An 18298-nucleotide genomic window follows, 5' to 3' on the forward strand; every position below is an offset into this window, starting at 1 on the left:
ATTGTGCGAATATACCACAGCTTCTCTAGCCATTCGTTTGTTGATGGGCACTTAGGTTGTTTCCAACTCCTTGCTATTGTGAACAAAGCCTTTAAAAGGAGGTGGACTTCTGGTCTCTCTGTGGCACCTGGCCAAATACTGGTAAGATATTTCCATTTCTGGTGCATTGGTAAATTCCCAAGTACTTGTATAAAGTCTCTCACCTCAAAACCTGGATCCAAAACCACCAATTGAAACCATCTTATCTCAGTAGAAAAGATTTCAATTAGAGCAAATGGCAAGATGATAACCACGCCCAATAGCAGACACACCAATCCAAGCTTTGCCTGTCCAACATTTGTAGATCAGTGCGGGAGGGAACACCTTCCAGTCCAGGGTCTACACTAAGACCAGGGAGGATTCCATGACAACAGTCATTTTAGCTGCATTTCAAACTTAAGGTTTTAAAACAGGAAATGAAAAACTATAAGTAAGAAAGGAAGTAAACCGAGTACGCAGCTTTTGTTACCTTTTATACCTGGTGTTACATGCGATTTACTTTAGGGAACAAGTCTTATTTAGAAAGCTAGTAACTTCAGAGTCTATTTTATTGAAGTGGAAATAGAAGCCACATTAGATATACTTAGGGTTAGTTTCTCATTTCTGTGCAAATCTCAAGCCTTAATATGTGTCGTAAAGGTGATGGTGGTTGTTTTCTTTTAATGGTTACTTACCATTTTAGGTGGGATGGACCTTCACAGAGAATTCAAATCTAGGCATTAATTGTCTAACAACAACGTCTTACTGCATGACTGCTGTGAGCCAGACTCTGTGGTTAGCACTTTGCAGGCATTATTTCATAGCTAATATTGTGATACTAACACCATCGCTGCTGCTAGCTGCCATCACGTGGCCCAGACTCAATGGTGACCCCATGCCCAGTAGAACAAAATGCTGACCAGTTCTGTCCTGTCCCCCCAGAGGGTTGTGGATCAGATCAAACTGTTATAAGTTGCAATGCTTTTGTGGGCTGATTTTCAGCAGTAGATCACCAGGCTTTCCTTCCTAGTCCATCTTTTTTGGGAAGCTCCTCTGAAAAGTTCTCAGTATCCTGGCAACACACAGCCCTCCACTGACAGGTGGAGAGAAGAGATGGCCTCATGCATACATAGATAGTGAGAATTCTACCACCGAGCCACCACTGTGCCCTGTAGATGCTACTGTTATCCCCATTTTACAGATGAGGAAAATGAAGATCATAAAAGTTTTGTAATTTCCCTAGGATACTGTGAGCAAATATTGTATCTGTCTGCCTGTCTCCAGAAGTGAAAATCGTAATCACTATACTGAAATACTCCTACTTTTCTTCTATAACACAGGTATCACAAACTGGAGTGATGCTTAAGGGATGTGTGAGTGTGTTGTGCTGTAACTCCTGTCTTGTTCTGTAGTTTCTATGGAATAAAGAATTACAGAGGAATCTCTGACTCTGAGCTGAGTAAAACTTGGGCATCCACTCCCTTCTGTGGGATTTTAGGACTTTATAATTGTTCTTCCTGACTAAGAAAAGATTGAAAGTCTCTGAATTTCCTGAATAGTTGGTGTGTGAAGTGTCAAGGTTAATGGACAGATGATAGGATTTGTAGTTCAGGGAATTCCAGTGGCCCTTCCTTGCCTTGGAGTTTCAGTTTCATAATGGAAATGATGCAGATAGCAACTCGGAGTATTGTTAGCATTAAATTAGATACTATATAGGAAAGAATTTTATGAGTTGTTATTTCTGGAGGCATTTAAAGTCTCTTTCACTGCTTAGCAGTCTTTGGGCTGGTCCTTTACCATCCTCTGTTTCTAAGGACCTGTTAAAATAATTTTCCATGAGTGCTCTATCCATCAGGATCCTGGCAGGAAACAGATGGTGCGGTCATGCTGGGTTGAGTTTAATAAAGGACTGTTTACAAAGGTGTGTGCAGGGCTTAGGAAAAGCAACAAGGGGTGTTGCAATACCCCTGGGGAGTTATTACCAGTAAGCCTGGAGGGGAAAGGGGAGCAAGTGTTTGCCTAGAGAGAGAGCCTTTTGGAGAGGGCTGCCTGCCTGGCAGGAATGGTGGCCATTCATGGAGGGACACAATCAATCCATGGAAATCCAGCAGAGAGAGATCTTGGTGAAAAAATATCCCAGTGGCGCTTTCCTCCTTTCCTTTGATCTTCTGCAGGTAAAATCCACTGGCAGAGGGCACATAGAAGCCAAAGGACAAGAATTCCTTTGGCCTGTTAGTGTCCAGGACAGAAAGCAGGCACGAAAGAAGGCAGAATGGTTCTGAAAGAGCAAGTGGAAAGTTTTGAGCACACCTACATGTCCCTCAAAAAACCTTAACCAGTATTTTTCATCTCTTTGGTCAAAGGGACCAACAGTTGACTCTAATGCATTTTTTTTAAATGCAACATTACTGTTTTAGCTGCTAGGTGCCATTGTCAAGTATGACTCAGAGTGATGCTGTGAACAACAGCTCTGAACCCTGTCCTCTCCGGCACCATCCTCACATCTCTGACATGCGATAGTCAATTCATCTGTGTCAATTCATCTCGATGGCTTTACACTCCCCTTCTGTATTTTCTCCATTCCTAGATTTTTAAAATCTCTTCATTTGCAATCCATTTTGTATTTGGCTGCTATTATAAGTCTTCTTGTTATAAATGTAACAAGAAATATCTTTCCCTCATTAAACATGTTGTTGTTAGGTGCTGTTGAAGTGAGAATGACCCACAGCAACGCTGTGAACCACAGACCTGAATCCTGTCCTATCCTGTGCCATCCTAATGATCTCTGACACACGTCAGTCGTTGCTGCAGTCAGTTTACTTTGAGATCTTCCTCTCTTTTGCTGGCCTTCTACCGTTCCAACCATGATATCCCTTTCCAGTGAATAGCCTCTCCTAGAAACATGTCCAAAGCATGATATAAGTGGTGAAGGATTGTCTCCCTTGCTTCCAAGGGACATTCTTGTTGTACCTTTCCGAAGACACATCTGTCTGTTCTTTTGGCAGTCCATGGTTTATTCAGTACTCTTCTCCAACACCACAAGTCAAAGACCTCAATTCTTGTTCTGTCATCTTTATTCATTCTCAAGCTCTCAGAAGCATAGCAAGTAACTGAAAAGATCATGGCCTAAACCCGGTGCACCTTAGTCTTCAAACTGATATCATTGCTCTCCAGTAGTTTGGAGAGGTCCCTGACAGTGGACTTGCCCAATGCAATATGTCTCCCGATCTCCTGATTACTGATACCAAGGGTATGGATTATAGATCCAAGTAAGATGAAATCATTGACAGTTTCAAGCCTTTCTCCAGCTATCATGATGTTGCTTATTGGGCAAGTGGCAAGGGTCTTTGTTTTCTTGATATGAGAGATAATCCATATTGAAGGCTGTAATCTTTGATCTTCTGCAGCAAGTGTTTCAGGTCCTCCTCACTTTCAGTAAGCAAGGTTGTATCACCCGCATAACACAGGTTGTTGAGCCTTCCTCAGATCTTTATGCCGTATTCTTCTTCAAAGAGTCTGGAGTCACAAATTATTCACTCAGCAGAGATTGAATAGGGAGCTCTAGTGGCTTAGTGGTAAGGAACTGTGCTGCTATACAGAGGGCAGGTGGTTCAAATCCACCAGCAGATCCATGGTAGAAGACTGGACAGTCTCCTCCTGTGTGATTTCCTGCCTCTGAAAACCCACTGGAGGATCAGCTATGAGTTGATTCCAACTCAACAGCACACAACGACAACATAGATTGAATAGGTAAGGGGAAAGCATACAATCCTGGTGCATATATGCCCTTTCTGATTTCAAACTATGCAGCATTCTCTAGCTTTGCTCCGACAGTTTCGCATGAGCATAACTAGTGTTCTGGGATTCCCATTCTTCTCAATGTTTGCCATAGTCTATTGTGATCCATACAGTCAAATGCCTTCACAAGATAGACATTCTTCTGATATTCTCTGTTTTCAGCCAGGATCCATCTGATATCCTCAGTGATATTCCTTGTGTCATGGTTACTTCTAAATCCAGCTTGAAGTTCTGGCAGTTTCCTTTCAATGTATAATGTATTGTTCCAGCTCTTTTTAGGAGATCTTCAACAATATTTCTGCCTCACCGCAGTGTGAGCTTTCCATCTGTTCACAGATAAGTTTTGTAGTATCTTCTGACATCCATTTTGGTCTTAGAAAAGTCCTGACTTCTGAATGGCCTTTTACTTTCTTTGTGTATTTCTTTGATATCATTCTACAATTCGTCTGGTCACCATTGTCCATGTGTCAGATCTGTCCTTGAGATTGTCTCTAGATTCAGATGGAATATATTCAGTGTATACTTTGTCTGCTCTGAACTTATTTTTTATTTTCTTCAGCTTCAACTTCAGTTCCACAGCTGACTCCTTTTTTTGTTTTAATAGATGATACAGTTTCTCCATCATTTCTATGAACAGATGTAGTAAATTTAATTTCTGTGTGTTCCCTATGGCTAAATCTTCATGTGCAGCTGCCACTTACACTATTCAAAAAGTATTTTATTGGTATTCTAAAATTCTATCATATGATCTCTGGTATTGTTTTTACCACCAGGGCTGCATTCAACTTAAACTCCATTGTTTCTAACTTTTGACTTCCAATCCCAAGAATTGTCAAATCATCTTGATTTCATGTTGGATACATTTTAGATTCTGAAAGCTGGTAAAAATCATCAATTTCCTCATCTTTGACATTGGTAGTTGCTATGTAAATTTGAGGGAGTTCTGATGGCTTCGTGGTAAGGAGTTTCACTGTCAACCCAACGGCACACACACAGTTAGAATCCACCAGCTGCTTCATGGAAGATGAGCGGTCTCCTCCCATGTGATTTACTGCCTCTGAAAACCTGCTGGAGGATCAGCTATGGATTGGTTCCAACCCTATGGTGGTTGTTATTTACTGTCAAGTCAGAAATGACCCATGGCTGACCCTCTGGTGGGTTTTCAGAGGCAGTTAATCTCATGGGAGCAGTTGTACATTCTTCTCCTATGGAGCAGCTGTGGGATTAGAATCATGTGTCTTCAGGTTTGCAGAGCAGCTTCTTGTCATGTAACAAGAACATGTAAATTTGAGTAGTTGTAGTAACTGCTTCTCTGTGTAGGTGGGCCAATATTGTCACTGAGAGTATTGTTTCAGGACAGATCTTGAAATACAATGTTGTCAGTGATAGGATAATATTTGTATATACATTTTCTTCAGTTTTTCATTTTTTGACATTCTAGACCATGCTGTTGTTGTTAAGTGTCATTGAGTATACAGCTCATAGCAGCCCTGTGAACAACAAATTCGAGTTCTGTCCCAGCCTCATCATCTCTTCCAGCCTGAGCAATCCATTTTCTGGCAGAATGTCAGACAATATTCCACTATTATTCTAAAGATTTTTAACTGGTCATTTAAAAAAGTTTTTTTTAAAAAAGAAGTAGAACCCTGGATCCTTCTTCTCACCTGCCTTAGTCTGGAAACTGCACTGAAACCTGCCCACCATGGGTGACCGTGCTGCTATTTGACGTGACTTGTGTGGCCCTTAAGCCTTGTCAAAGAGTGATGGAAACATGTAAACAAACATACAAATTCTGGAATATGTGCACAATGAAATAATCATCAGTAAAAAGAATAAACTATCGGTGAATGTTAACAACATGAGAAGAGTACTAAATTTACCACAGACTGTCAAAAGAACTACCAGGTATGTCTTGGGAAAAGCACAGCCAGAATGTTTTCTGGATGCAAGGACGGCGAAGCTTTGTCTCACATACTTTGGCCATGTTTCTAGGAGGCTATTCCTTGGAAAAGGACACTGAAAGGATGGGACATCATACTCCGCAAAGGGTGGGAAGACCCTCCACAAGATGGATTGACACAGTGAGTGTAGCAATGGACTAATTCACATCAGAGATGGTTAGGATGGCACATAATAGGACAGGGTTCAGATCTGATGTTTGGAGGGTCATAATGAATTATACTTGAGGCCACATAGCAATAATAAAATATATATGTATATATGTGTGTATATGTATTTATATACACACATAGACATATATATAGAGAGATTATGATGTTGATGTTAAACCTTATCAAATTGTGCATTTTACATATATGAAGTTTGTTGTTTGTCAATTACACTTAAGCGAAGGTACTAAGATCCAAACTGTTGTTATGTGCTATCGAGTGACCCGTAACTCATAGGGACCATATATATAGCAGCTCTGAAACTGCCCTGTCCTGAGCCAGTCTCACTGACTTCAACACACCTACCCTCCATTGTCCTAGTTACTGTATTAATTCATCTCATCTGGGGTCTTCATTTCTTGTGCTATCCCTCCACCCTTCTAAGCATGATGTCCTCTAAGGACATGTGTCCTGGCCACACGCCCAAAGTATATGAGATGGAGCTTCAAAATCCTAGCCTCCAAGGAGAAACTTGGTTTCACTCTCTCCAAGACAGATTTATTTGTTTTCTTGTCAGTCCATGGTATGTTCAAGACTCTTCTCCAGCACCACCACAACTCGAAGGCAGCAATTCTTCTCCTGACATCCTTAGTCATTATCCAGCTCTCTGATGCATAGCAAGTAATTGCAAAGACCATGGTCTGGATCAGGCACACATTATTGAGAGGAAATTATTAAACTCTGAAACCGGAATGCCTGGGGCACAATTTTAGCACCTCCACTTAGTATTTAAGTGACGTAGGACTGGGCAGGCTCTGGTGGCCTAGAGGCAAGAAGCTGCACTGCAATCCTGAAGCCTTGTGGTTCGAGGTCACCAGCTGCTCCTTGGGAGAAGGATGGACTGTCTGCTCTGACAACCTGCTGGAGGGTGAGTTCTGGGTTGGCTCTGATTCTGTGTTACAAAACAACAACGACAAGGACTGGTAAATCTCTCCGGACATATTTTCATATAGAAAATGGAGAAAGCAGTTCCTGTTCATTGGTTGATGTGAACATTAACCGTAAAGGCCTAAAATACTCACTGTCAGGTAAGATACATGCAGTGTGTGTCAGAAATGATTATGGACTGGACACTGCTTTGCATTTTTTAAAAGAATTACCTCAAGTAGCAAGAAGCTGTGCTGGCCCATGGTTCAAGTCCACCAGCTGCTCCACAGGAGAAGGATGGGCAGTTTCCTCCCACGTGATTAACTGCCTCTGAAAACTCTCTGGAAGGTCAGCTATGGGTGGCTTCCTACTCGGTGGTAGACAACAACAACAACAGTCCTGGGAAATAGACAGCAATATATTTTACAGATGAGGCAACAGAAATACAAAGAAGAGGCCTAATTTATTCTAGGTTGCTTGTATAGGAGGGGAATAGTATAATGAGAGTGTGATGATTAATAATGTATATCAGTGTGGCCATGATCCACAGTAGAATGCTGACTCTCTTGTGAGTTGTGAATTCTGACATCCATATTGGAGCTCTGGTGATAGAGTCTGTACAGAGCAGTGCTGCCTGCCCAAAGGCTGTACTTCTTCTCTGGCAGTTTCAATCCACAGGGATTTGAATGTTGAACAGACTCCTCCCAGATAACCTGCTGGAGAGTCAGCAATGAGTTGGTTCTAGCTCAATAGTTAAAGTGCCATGGTGATGGTGATGGTGATGGTGATGATGATGATAATGAAGAAGGAGAAGGAGAAGGAGAAGAACAAGGAAGGAGGACAAGGAGGAGAAGAAGGAAGGGGAGAAGGAAAGGGGAAAAGGAGGAGGAGGAGAAGAAGGAAGGGAGAAAAGGAGAAGGAGGAAGGGAGAGAAGGAAGGGGGACGTAAGGGGGAGAAGGAGGGGGGAGGAGGAAGGGGAAGAGGAAGGAGGAGGAGAAGGAGAAACAACAGGATTAGAATCAGATCTGTAAAGATCAGCTTTATGATTGTGAAAGCCTCTTCAGAAGTGTAGCCTGTGTTGGATATATGCTTGTACTTTGGCAAAAAGCTAGAGGGCTTTGTTACTAGGTCTGTATCTGGTTGATTCATAGTCTCTAGACTTTAATCAATAACCTGCCACAAGTGCTGACTTGGAATTCATCAATCTGTAAAAGCAATTCTCTGTGACCCTCCCTTCCCACAGTGACCTCTGGGGCTTCCTAACCTTGGATGCTGACAGCCCCTGAAGCCAGCCAACTGAGAACTGCCTGCCTGTTGACAGCTTAGACTTGTTAGACTCCCTAGATGCCTCTCTCGAAGTCTGATCTGTAGACCTGTCACTTGCCAACCTCTTCAAGTACATGAGCCATTTCCTTGAAATGAAGCATGTGTGCTCTTTATCTCTCTGTATGCTTTGTTTTGTGTTGTTGAGTTGTAACTAACCCTGCAGCTGACCCACCAGCAGGTTTTAAGAAGCAGTTAATTGCACAGGAGGAGATTGCCCGTCCTACTGTAATAGTTGATGAATTTGAATGCAAACATGCCTTTGGGATTGCGGTGCAAGTTCTTACCACAAGGCTCCCAGTGCTCTATGTATATGTTGTTGCTATGAGCAGTTGAGTTGACTATGACTCATAGCAGCCCTATGAACAATGATTTTGAACCTTGTTTTGTACTCAGCCAACCGTACTCTCTTTGGCACACCTGACCCCATTGCCATAGTCACCGTGTCAGTCTGTATCATCCAGGTTCTTCCTTTCATACTCTAACCTTCTGCCCTTCCAAGCATGTTGTCCTCCTCCAAGGACTGGTCCCTCCTAGCCATATGCCCAAAAGGTACTATTTGAACTTTAGAAATCCTTGCCTCCAAGGAACAACCTGGTTTCACTTTCTCTAGGCAGACCTGTTTGTTCTCTTGGCAATCTATAGTATTTTCAATGCTTTTCTCCAGCACAACTCAAAGGCATAAATTCTTCTAAGATGCATAGCAAGCAATTGTGAAGACCATGGCCTGGATCAGGTGCATCTTGGTTTCTGGACTAACATCATTGCTTTTTTAGCACTCTGGAATGGTCCCTAATAGCAGACTTTCCCAAAGAAGCTCACCTTTTGATTTCCTGACTGCTGGTGCCTAGGGAGTTGACTGAGGATCTGAGCAAGAGGAAATTGTTAACAATCTTAATCTTTTCTCTGCCATGATACTGCCAATTGACCCAGTAGTGAGGATTTTCCCCCCCTTGATGTTGAGATGAAATCTATATTGAAGGCTTTGACCTTCTGCAGCAAACACTTTAAGTCCTTCTCAATTTCAGCCAGCAAGGTTCTGTAATCTACATAACAGAGGTTGTTGATGAGTCTTCCTCCAATCCTGATGCCACATTCTTCTTCATAAAGTCTAGCCTCCTAAATGATCCGTTCCATATACAGATTGAAAAGATATGGAGAAAGTATATATTCCTGAACACACACACACACACACACACACACACACACACACACACACACTTCAGTATATATGAGCTCTGAGGGCCTAGTGGTAAGAAGCTACACTCCCAACCCAAAGCATATTCAATCCACCAATTGCTCCATGGTAGAAAGATGGGTTGTCTCCTGATACACAGCTTGCTCTCTCTGAAAACCCATTGGAGAATCATCTAAGAGTCAGTTCAACTATGATATATATATATATGTTTGTTGTTAGTTGCCATGGAGTCAAGTACGACTCAGTGATCCTGTGAAAAGCAGATCTGAACCCTCTCTTATTCTGTGCCATCCTTACAGATCTCCGACATACTCAATTGTTTTTGCTTCTCTTGAGAACCCAGCCTAAGACAGAAGGTTTGAATAAAATCTGTCAGAATCCAGAGTCCACACTTTTAATGCCACAAGTAAATGCTAACATGTGAGGCACTGACTCAAGTTCTCAAACGAAAACAATCTAATATTACCCATGTTTCCTAGATTGTTACTATTTGAGATAGATGAAACTATCAAAGACCAGTATGTCTGAGCAATTTCCAATGAGTTACTCTTGTAATTCCTTCTGACAGCTGACTTTCTGGGCACATAGTCAAACTCTGTTTCCCAGCCTTCTTGTGTGAAGTGAGGTCATGTGAGTAGGCCTTGCCAATCTCACTTCTAGGCCAAGGCAGGTAAGAGTGGGTGGGCCTTCTCCATGCTTCCCTCCCAGGCCCCTGTCTGCTGACTCCTCTTTACGTTGGAGGAGCCACAGTAGGGTAAAAGCCTGGTTTCTGATGACTATCTGGGGCAGAGTTCCCATTGTTGACCTTCCTTGGACAACATATATGTTGTTGAAACACTGAGATTCTGAGTCCATTTATTTTAATTATTAGCAATTCCTTCTATGAAATACTACTTTGCTGCTATTCCATATCCATCACCAGGAATTTCTGGGGGCATAAGGGGTTACATACTGAGAAGCTGGTGAAAGTTTGGTGATTCAAGTTCTGCAGAGGAAAAGTGAGGTAGTCTGCTCCGTCAAGATTTACAGCCTCTGAAAGTGATGGCGGATCACCATGAGTTGGAATTGACTCAACAGCAATGATTTTTATTGTTTTTCAGGGGAGGAGGGTTTTGGGAAAAGTCATTATATAGACCAACACTTTTGGGGTTTGTTTTAATTTTGTTTACATTAAACAATTCATATAATTGTGTTACATTCATATATACTGTGCTTTATATAATATTTAATTTACATTGTGTTTCATATAATCATCCTAGGCCTATTAATATCCTGTCTTCTGTAGTCCACATTAACTATTTTCTATTCCTTCACCTCTCCCATCTGCCCACAAAATTTTGTTACCCTAGCAGTTTCCACACCTCCTACCTTTCAGCTCCTTCCCTTCCCCCCTTCTCCTTTTGGACATTTATACACATCCTACTAGTGAGCCTTACACTTTTTCAGTAATGGTCTTATGAAATGTTTGTCCTTATGATTCTGAGTCAGCTCACTCAGCATAATACTCTCTAGACTCTCCCATGTTGTATAGTATTTTATGAAAATGTTTTTCCTTATGCTGCCTGGCATTTCCATTGTGTGAATGTATCACAATTTACCAATCTGTTAATTTTCTAATGGGAATTTAGACTGTCCCCTCTTTCTTGATATTTTGAATAACACTGCCGTGAAAACCTGTGTACAAATCTCCATTCGTATCTCAGTTCTAATTTTCTTAGGATATCTTCCTAGCAGTGGAATAGCTGGGTCATATGGGATCTCTATGTCTAGCTTTTTGAGGAAACACCAAACTGCTTTCCAGAGTGATTTTACCGTTTTACCATCCTACCAGCAGTGCATGACAGTTCCAGTTTCTCCATACCCTCTTCAAAATGTATTCCTTGCTGTCCTGTTAAACGTTGCTACACTGATCTCTGCATTGCTGTAGAGAGGTAACTCATCGTTGCTGTGATGCTAAACACTGTGACACTGATGTGTCAAATGTGATAATGGTTACCCATGGTGGGCAGTGTTTGGTGGAGCTTCATGATTAAAACAGGCTTGGAAGCAGGAGTGGCATCCACTTCCAAAATGGCTTGCCTCCGGAAACTCTATGAACATGGAGAAACAACCAACGGTATACAAGTATTCAGGTATTCTGTTCAGAGGGTTTCTTTGAGTCATCTAAGACTCAATGGCACTTAACAACAACACCACTGCTATTAGGGTGAGATGATATCTCATTAGGGTTTTGATTTGCATCTCTTTGATTGCCAGCGATTTTGAGCATTTCTTCATGTGTCCATTGGCCATCCTGATGTCTTCATGTGTGAAAAATCCTTTTTTATCTTTTGCCCATTTTGTTATTGGATTATCAGTCTTTTTCTTGTGATGATCCTATAGAATTTTGAAAATTTTTCTTATGAAACCTCTGTCTAAGATACTAAATATTTTTTCCTAGGCTGCAAATTTTCTTTTTCATCCTGCTGGAAAAAGTTTTGTTTTTTTTTTTCCTATAATTATATTTTATTAATTTTCATAAACATTTACAGAGATTTTGGGCTTCCACTCATTCATTGTTGCACTATTCTCTCTACCCTCCTCCCAGTTTGTTCTTGTCCAAATGCCACAGTGCTTGTCAGAGCCAGTTCTGATTAATCTTCTTTGTCAGTGTATCCTTTGCCATTCCCTATCACTCCTCCCTGAGAGAGACTTCACCCTGAGTCATAAGGAAAAGGGGACGGCGTATTCTCTTAGCTACTTCCTGCTGAAAAGGGACACTGTGGGTTTCAGGGTGAAGATCTTCTCTCACTACTCTAAAGGGCCCCTTTGGCAGTAGGAAACACATAGACTATTATGGAGATTGATTTTGGAATTCAGATGCACTCTTATTGATTGTGCTTGGCTGTACATGTACATATCCTTGAAGATGTATCATGGGGGTGTTGCAACCTAGAAGACACAAATTTGACTAACAAGTTATAAGTACATGAGTCCAAAAATTATGGAAAAGTAAAAGAAAAGATTCTTTCATTGTTTTACAAACCCTCCCCCAGGTCCCCAGGGACTTGATTTTTAGAAGGTCCCATTCATTAATCTTATTCTCTTCTAGTTGTGCATTTTGGGGTATAATTGTAAGCCTACTTATGGCTTACACTAAGGCTTCTAAGTTTGGCCCTATTTTGTCTCTTATGATCCTTATGGTTTTGGCTTTTACCCCTAGGGCTCTGGTCCACCTTGCAATAATTTTTGTGCCTGTTGTTGAATGTGGATCCTGTTTCTATTTTCTGCAGGTAGATGTTCAATTTTGCCAGTATGTCTTCCCCATTTAATAGGTTTTGACTCCTTGTCAAATACTAATTAGTCATAGGCAGATGAGATGATTTCTGGATTCTCAGTTCTATTCCATTGGTGTATATGTCATTATACCAGTACCATGCTGTTCTGCAGTACGTTTTGAGATCAGAGAGTGCTATGCCACTCACATCATTCTTGTTTTTCAAAGGTGCTTTTCTTATTTGAAATATCTTTCTTTTCCAAATAAACTTACCAATTACCTTTTTTATCTCTTTGAAGAAAGAATTCGGTGTCTGTGTTGGGTTTGCATAAAACATGTAGATAACTTTTGGTAAAATTGTCATTTTCATTCTCTTGAGTCTTCATATCCATGAACAGGGAGCATTTATCCATTTGTTTGGGTCTTTTAGTGTTTCTCACAGTCGTGTTTTGTAGTTTACTTTATCAAGGTCTTTTATGTCTCTATTGTTGTTATTATGTGCTATTGAGTCACCTGCAACTCATAGTTAGGTTTAATCCTGAGTATCTCAATTTGTGGTTGGCTATTGTAAATGGTTTTGCCTTCTTAGTTTACTTTTCTTTTTCTCCTTTGTCACTGTAGAGGAATTTCATTGATTTTTTTATATTGATCTTGTGTCCTGCCACTCTACCAAAGTGGTCTACTAGGTTTAACTGTTTTTTGTTCAATCTTTGGGGATTTCTGAGTATACTATTACATCGTCTTCATATTGTGACAGTTTTGCCACTTCTTTACCAATTTGGATGCTTCCTGTTTCCTTCTCTTGTCTTACTGTGCTAGCAAGTACTGCTAGTATGATATTGGGTATAAGTGGTGATAGCAATTCCCTTGTTAGAAGATGGGCCACAAAATTATTTGAGTAAAAGTTTGATCAATAGTAAATAATATATAATGAATAATAAATAATATATAAATGACATACCCTAGGTGTTTTGTGCTAACAAAAGTCCAGTGTTCTTCTTATTCACAGTGGCTGAGTATTGGCACATCTTCTTGCTTCAAATTATCCTTTGGCCTTTTCACTTCCCCAAATATTCAGCTTCTTTTTAAATTTCTTTTTTATTGGTTTACATGCAATCATTCATATACATATTTCTTTGTACATGTACTTTGTGTTTTATATAACCATTAATATACATTATATTTTATATAATTAATTACATTTCCTATCTCCAAAGCTTTTCAACCTATATGCGGAACAGATCATCTGGGAGTCTGGGCTCTATGAGGAGGAATTTGACATCAGGATTGGAGGAAGACTCATCAACAACCTACATTATGCAGATGACACAACCTTGTTTACTAAAAATGAGGAGAACCTGAGACATTTGCTGCAGAAAGTCAAGGACTGCAGCCTTCAATATGGATCGAAACCGAACATAAAGAAAACAAAAGATTCTCAAGCATCATGATAAATGGTCAAGAGATTGAGATTGTTAACAGGTGCTGTTTGCTTGGCTCCCCAGTCAACTCTCTCAAAACATAAATTAAATTGGGAAAATCGGCTGTCAGGGATATCTCTAGAGTACTGAAGAGCAGTGATATCAATCTGGAGACTAAGGTGTGCCTGATCTAGGCCATAGTCTTCACAATTACTTGCTATGTATCAGAATGCTGGACAATGATGAGGGATGATAGAATAATTGATGCCTTTGAGTTGTGGTGCTGAAGAAGAGTCTTAAAAATACCATGGACCGCTTTTTGGCCTCCTTTGGCCGTTGCTGAAACAACAGCTGCCAAAATGAAGTTCAATCCTTTTGTGATTTCTGACCGGAGCAAAACCCATAAAAGGCATTTCAATACACCCTTTCACATTCGAAGGAAGATTATGTCTTCTCTTCTGTCCAAGGAGAAGAGACAGAAATACAACATGTGGTCCATGCCCACCCGAAAGGATGATGAAGTTCAGGTTGTACGAGGACACTATAAAGGTCAGCAAGTTGGCAAAGTAGTCCAGATTTACAGGAAGAAATACATCATCTACATTGACTGGGTGCAGTAAGAAATAGCTAATGGCACAACGGTTCATGTGGACATTCACCCCAGCAAGGTGGTTATCACTAAGCTAAAACTGGATAAAGACAGGAAAAAGATCTTTGAATGTAAAGCAAAGTCCCACCAAGTTGGAAAAGAAAAGGGAAAATACAAGGAAGAAGCAATTGAAAAGATGCAGGAGTAAAATATTATTAACCCAACTTCATTAAAAACTGAAAATGAAAAAAAAAATACCGTGGACTGTTAGGAAAACAAACAGGTACATCCTGAAGAGGGTGAAACCAGGCTGCTTGTTGAAGGCAAGGATTCTAAAATTCCATCAAACATACTTTGGGCATGTTGTGAAGAGGGACTAATCCTTGGGGAGGGACTAGCCCTTGGAGAGGGACATTATGCTTAAGAGGATGGATGGACAGTGCAAGAGAAGAGGACCCTTGATGAGATGGACTGACTCAAAGACTGAGGTAATAGGGGTGGATGTGTTGGAGACAATGAAGTTGGCTCAGGATAGAGCATGGTTCAGAGCTGTTGTACATAGGGTCACTATGAGTCACAAGGAACTTTATGGATCTTGACAACAACAACTATATCTATTATCACCCCATCTTTTCAAGCCCCCATTGAACTTTTCTCATTACTTCACCCCTCTCCACCCACTAACCTCTGCTATTCCAGTGAGTTTTTAAAATCTCATCCCCTTTTTGTGCCTTCTTTCTCTTCCCCTTTTGCACATTTATACATGTCTTACTCAGTTATTCTCCTGTCTTCACAATAGTGGCTATTCAATAGTGATTGAGTTATTTCACTCAGCATAATGCTCTCTAGTCTCTCCCAAGAGAGATTAAATTTTGTATGTAGTATTTTACAAAATCCTTGCTCCTTAGTGGTGCATAGTATTCTACTGTGTGAATGTTCCACAATATCTCAACTCATTCATATGTTGATGGGAATTTGGGCTGCTTCAATTTTCTTGCTATTCTAGAATTAACACTGCTATGAACATAGGTGTACAAATGTTCATTCGTGTCTCAGTTCTGATTTCCTTGGCATCTATTCCTAGAAGTGGAATATCTGGCCTTGCTTCCTCTTTCTGAGAGCTTCAGTTGTAAGCATTAGCTCTATGCTTTCCAAGACCCACAAGAAATAGAATCATTTATGGCTATCTCAGCTGTATATGTGTCTCCCTGGGTTGTTTTGAAATTTACCACTCACCTCCAAAGACATATTCAATGGGACAGGCTTGTGCCATCTGTTTTCCAGCTGCCTTTTTTTTTTAATCCTCAAAAGGTTTGTTTTCATATCATTTTACCAATGTCCCTATCTATGATGCCCTTTCCTGTTCAGTGCTCTGGCTCTACTATGACAATTCATGATTTGCTGACAGCTCTCTGGTCTCTGGCCAGTTACAGTTGGATTGTGACTCCCTCAATCTCTTGGCATAAGAAGCTTCTCTTGGCTTCCCTGGAGCTTCCAAATGAGACAGAAAAGGAACAGATACCACCCTGTTTGAGGGCCATGTGACTGCAGATATAGACTCCAGCCAAGAAAGGCCTAAGTGACTAAACACATAACTTTATATTTTAGTTATGTTTCTTCCATTTCTATTTTTTAATTTTAAAAACAAATGTTTAATGCTTGCCTCAGCAAAACATACACTTTAATCTGAATACTACAGACAAGATAAGCATATCCCTTGTATGACATGCAAATTTGTTAAATGTTCCATATTTTCTCAAAACCTGCTACACATTCACAGTAAACAAAACAGCCTGACACTAGTACAGTGACTGATACATAGACCAGAGCAATAAATTGAGACACCAGATGTAAATCCATCTACCTAGGGACATCTGGTGGCCCAGTGGCAAGGAGCTGCCCTGCCAATCCAAAGGCATGCAGTTCCAACCCACTAGCTATTCCATGGGAGAAAGGTGATGCCTCTTGCGCAGTTTACTGACTCTGAAAACCCTCTGGAGAGCCAGCTATGAGTACATAACAGCATGGGTATTGGCAAATAAATAAAATCCATTAAATGGGGAAAAGACAGCCTCTTAAACAAATAGTGCTGGCAAAAGTGAATTTTTGCAGAAAATGGAAAACACCTCACCCCATAAAAAACCCCAACTGACTCAAGATGTAGTAAGGATCTAGATGTAAAACTTTAAAACTATAAATACCATCAAAGAAGATATTGGGACGCACTTAGGAGCCTTGAGCTATGGCATGAACACACTATCAGATATAACTGAAAAGATACAATCAACAGGGAATAAATCAGATAGTTGAGATCCTGAAAATGAAATAAAATGTAGACCAAAACACTTTTCCAAAATAATGCAAAGGAAGACTTTGGGGAAGAAATATTTGGCAATGACATATTTGATAAGAAGTTCATCTCTAAAATTGACAGAAATTCCCAATACCTCTAAAAGAAAAAAATACACAACTTAATTGCAATGGGCAAAGGACATGAAAAGATAATTTACCAAAAAAGACATTCAGGAGGCAAACATTTATGTGAAGAAATACTCAAGATCATTAGCTGTTGCTGACGTTGTTATCGTTAGGTGCTGTCAAATCAAGTATGACTCATGGCGACTCTATGAACAGCAGATATGAACATTGCTCTGTCCTGTGCCATCCTCCTTATCTCTGACACATTGGAGCCATCGTTGAAGTTACCACCTCAATTCATCTTGTTGAGGGTCTTCCTCTCCTTTGCTGACCCTCCATCTTTCCAAGCATGATGTCCCTTTCCAAGAAATAGCCTTGCCTAGCTACATGACCAAAGTGGGAAAGAGAAAGCTTCTCCTTCAACGAGCACTCTGGTTGCACTTTTCTCAAAATGTATCTGTTCGTTTAGAAGTCGTCGGATATTCAGTACACTTCTATATCACCACAACTCAAATGCATCAGTTCTTTTTCTGTCATCGTTATTCATTGTTCAGCTTTCTGGTGTGTAGCAGTTGATTGAGAAGAACATGGCATGAATCAGGTGCTACTTAGTCTTCAAACTGACATCATTGCTTTTCAGCATTTTGGAGAGGTCCTGACATTGCAGTTGTTGTTATGTGCTGTTGGGTCGCTTGTGACTCATAGCAACCCCATGTACAATAGCCCTAAACTCTGCTCTGTCCTGTGCCAATCGCACCGTCTCCAATACACCCATCCCCATTACCCCAGTCACTGAATCAATCTACCTGATAGGGGGCCTTCCCATTCTGCATTGTCCCTCCACCCTACCAAGCATGATGTCCCTCTCCAAGGACCTGTCCTTCCTTGCAAGATGTCCAAAGTATGTTAGACGGAGCCTTAGAATCCTTGCCTCCAAGGAGCCACCCGGTTTGACCCTTTCCAGGATGAATCTGTTTTCCTAGCAGTCCATGGTACCCTCATACGCTTCTCCAGCACACAGCTCAAAGGCATCAATTCTCCTTCTATCCTCCTTAGTCATTGTCCAACTCTCTGATGCATAACAAGTGGTAGCAAAGACCATGGCTTGTATCAGATGCACCTTAGTCTCCATAGAGACACCATTGCTCTTCAGTATTTTGGAAAGATACCTAATAGACTTTCCCATCACAATACACCTTTTAATTTCCTGGCTGCTGGTGCCGAGAGTGTTGACTGTGGAG

This window comes from Elephantulus edwardii, unplaced genomic scaffold (genome assembly GCF_000299155.1).
Source record: "Elephantulus edwardii isolate Elephantulus edwardi_28Jun2011 unplaced genomic scaffold, EleEdw1.0 scaffold00004, whole genome shotgun sequence".
In the NCBI taxonomy this organism is placed as follows: Eukaryota; Metazoa; Chordata; class Mammalia; order Macroscelidea; family Macroscelididae; genus Elephantulus; species Elephantulus edwardii.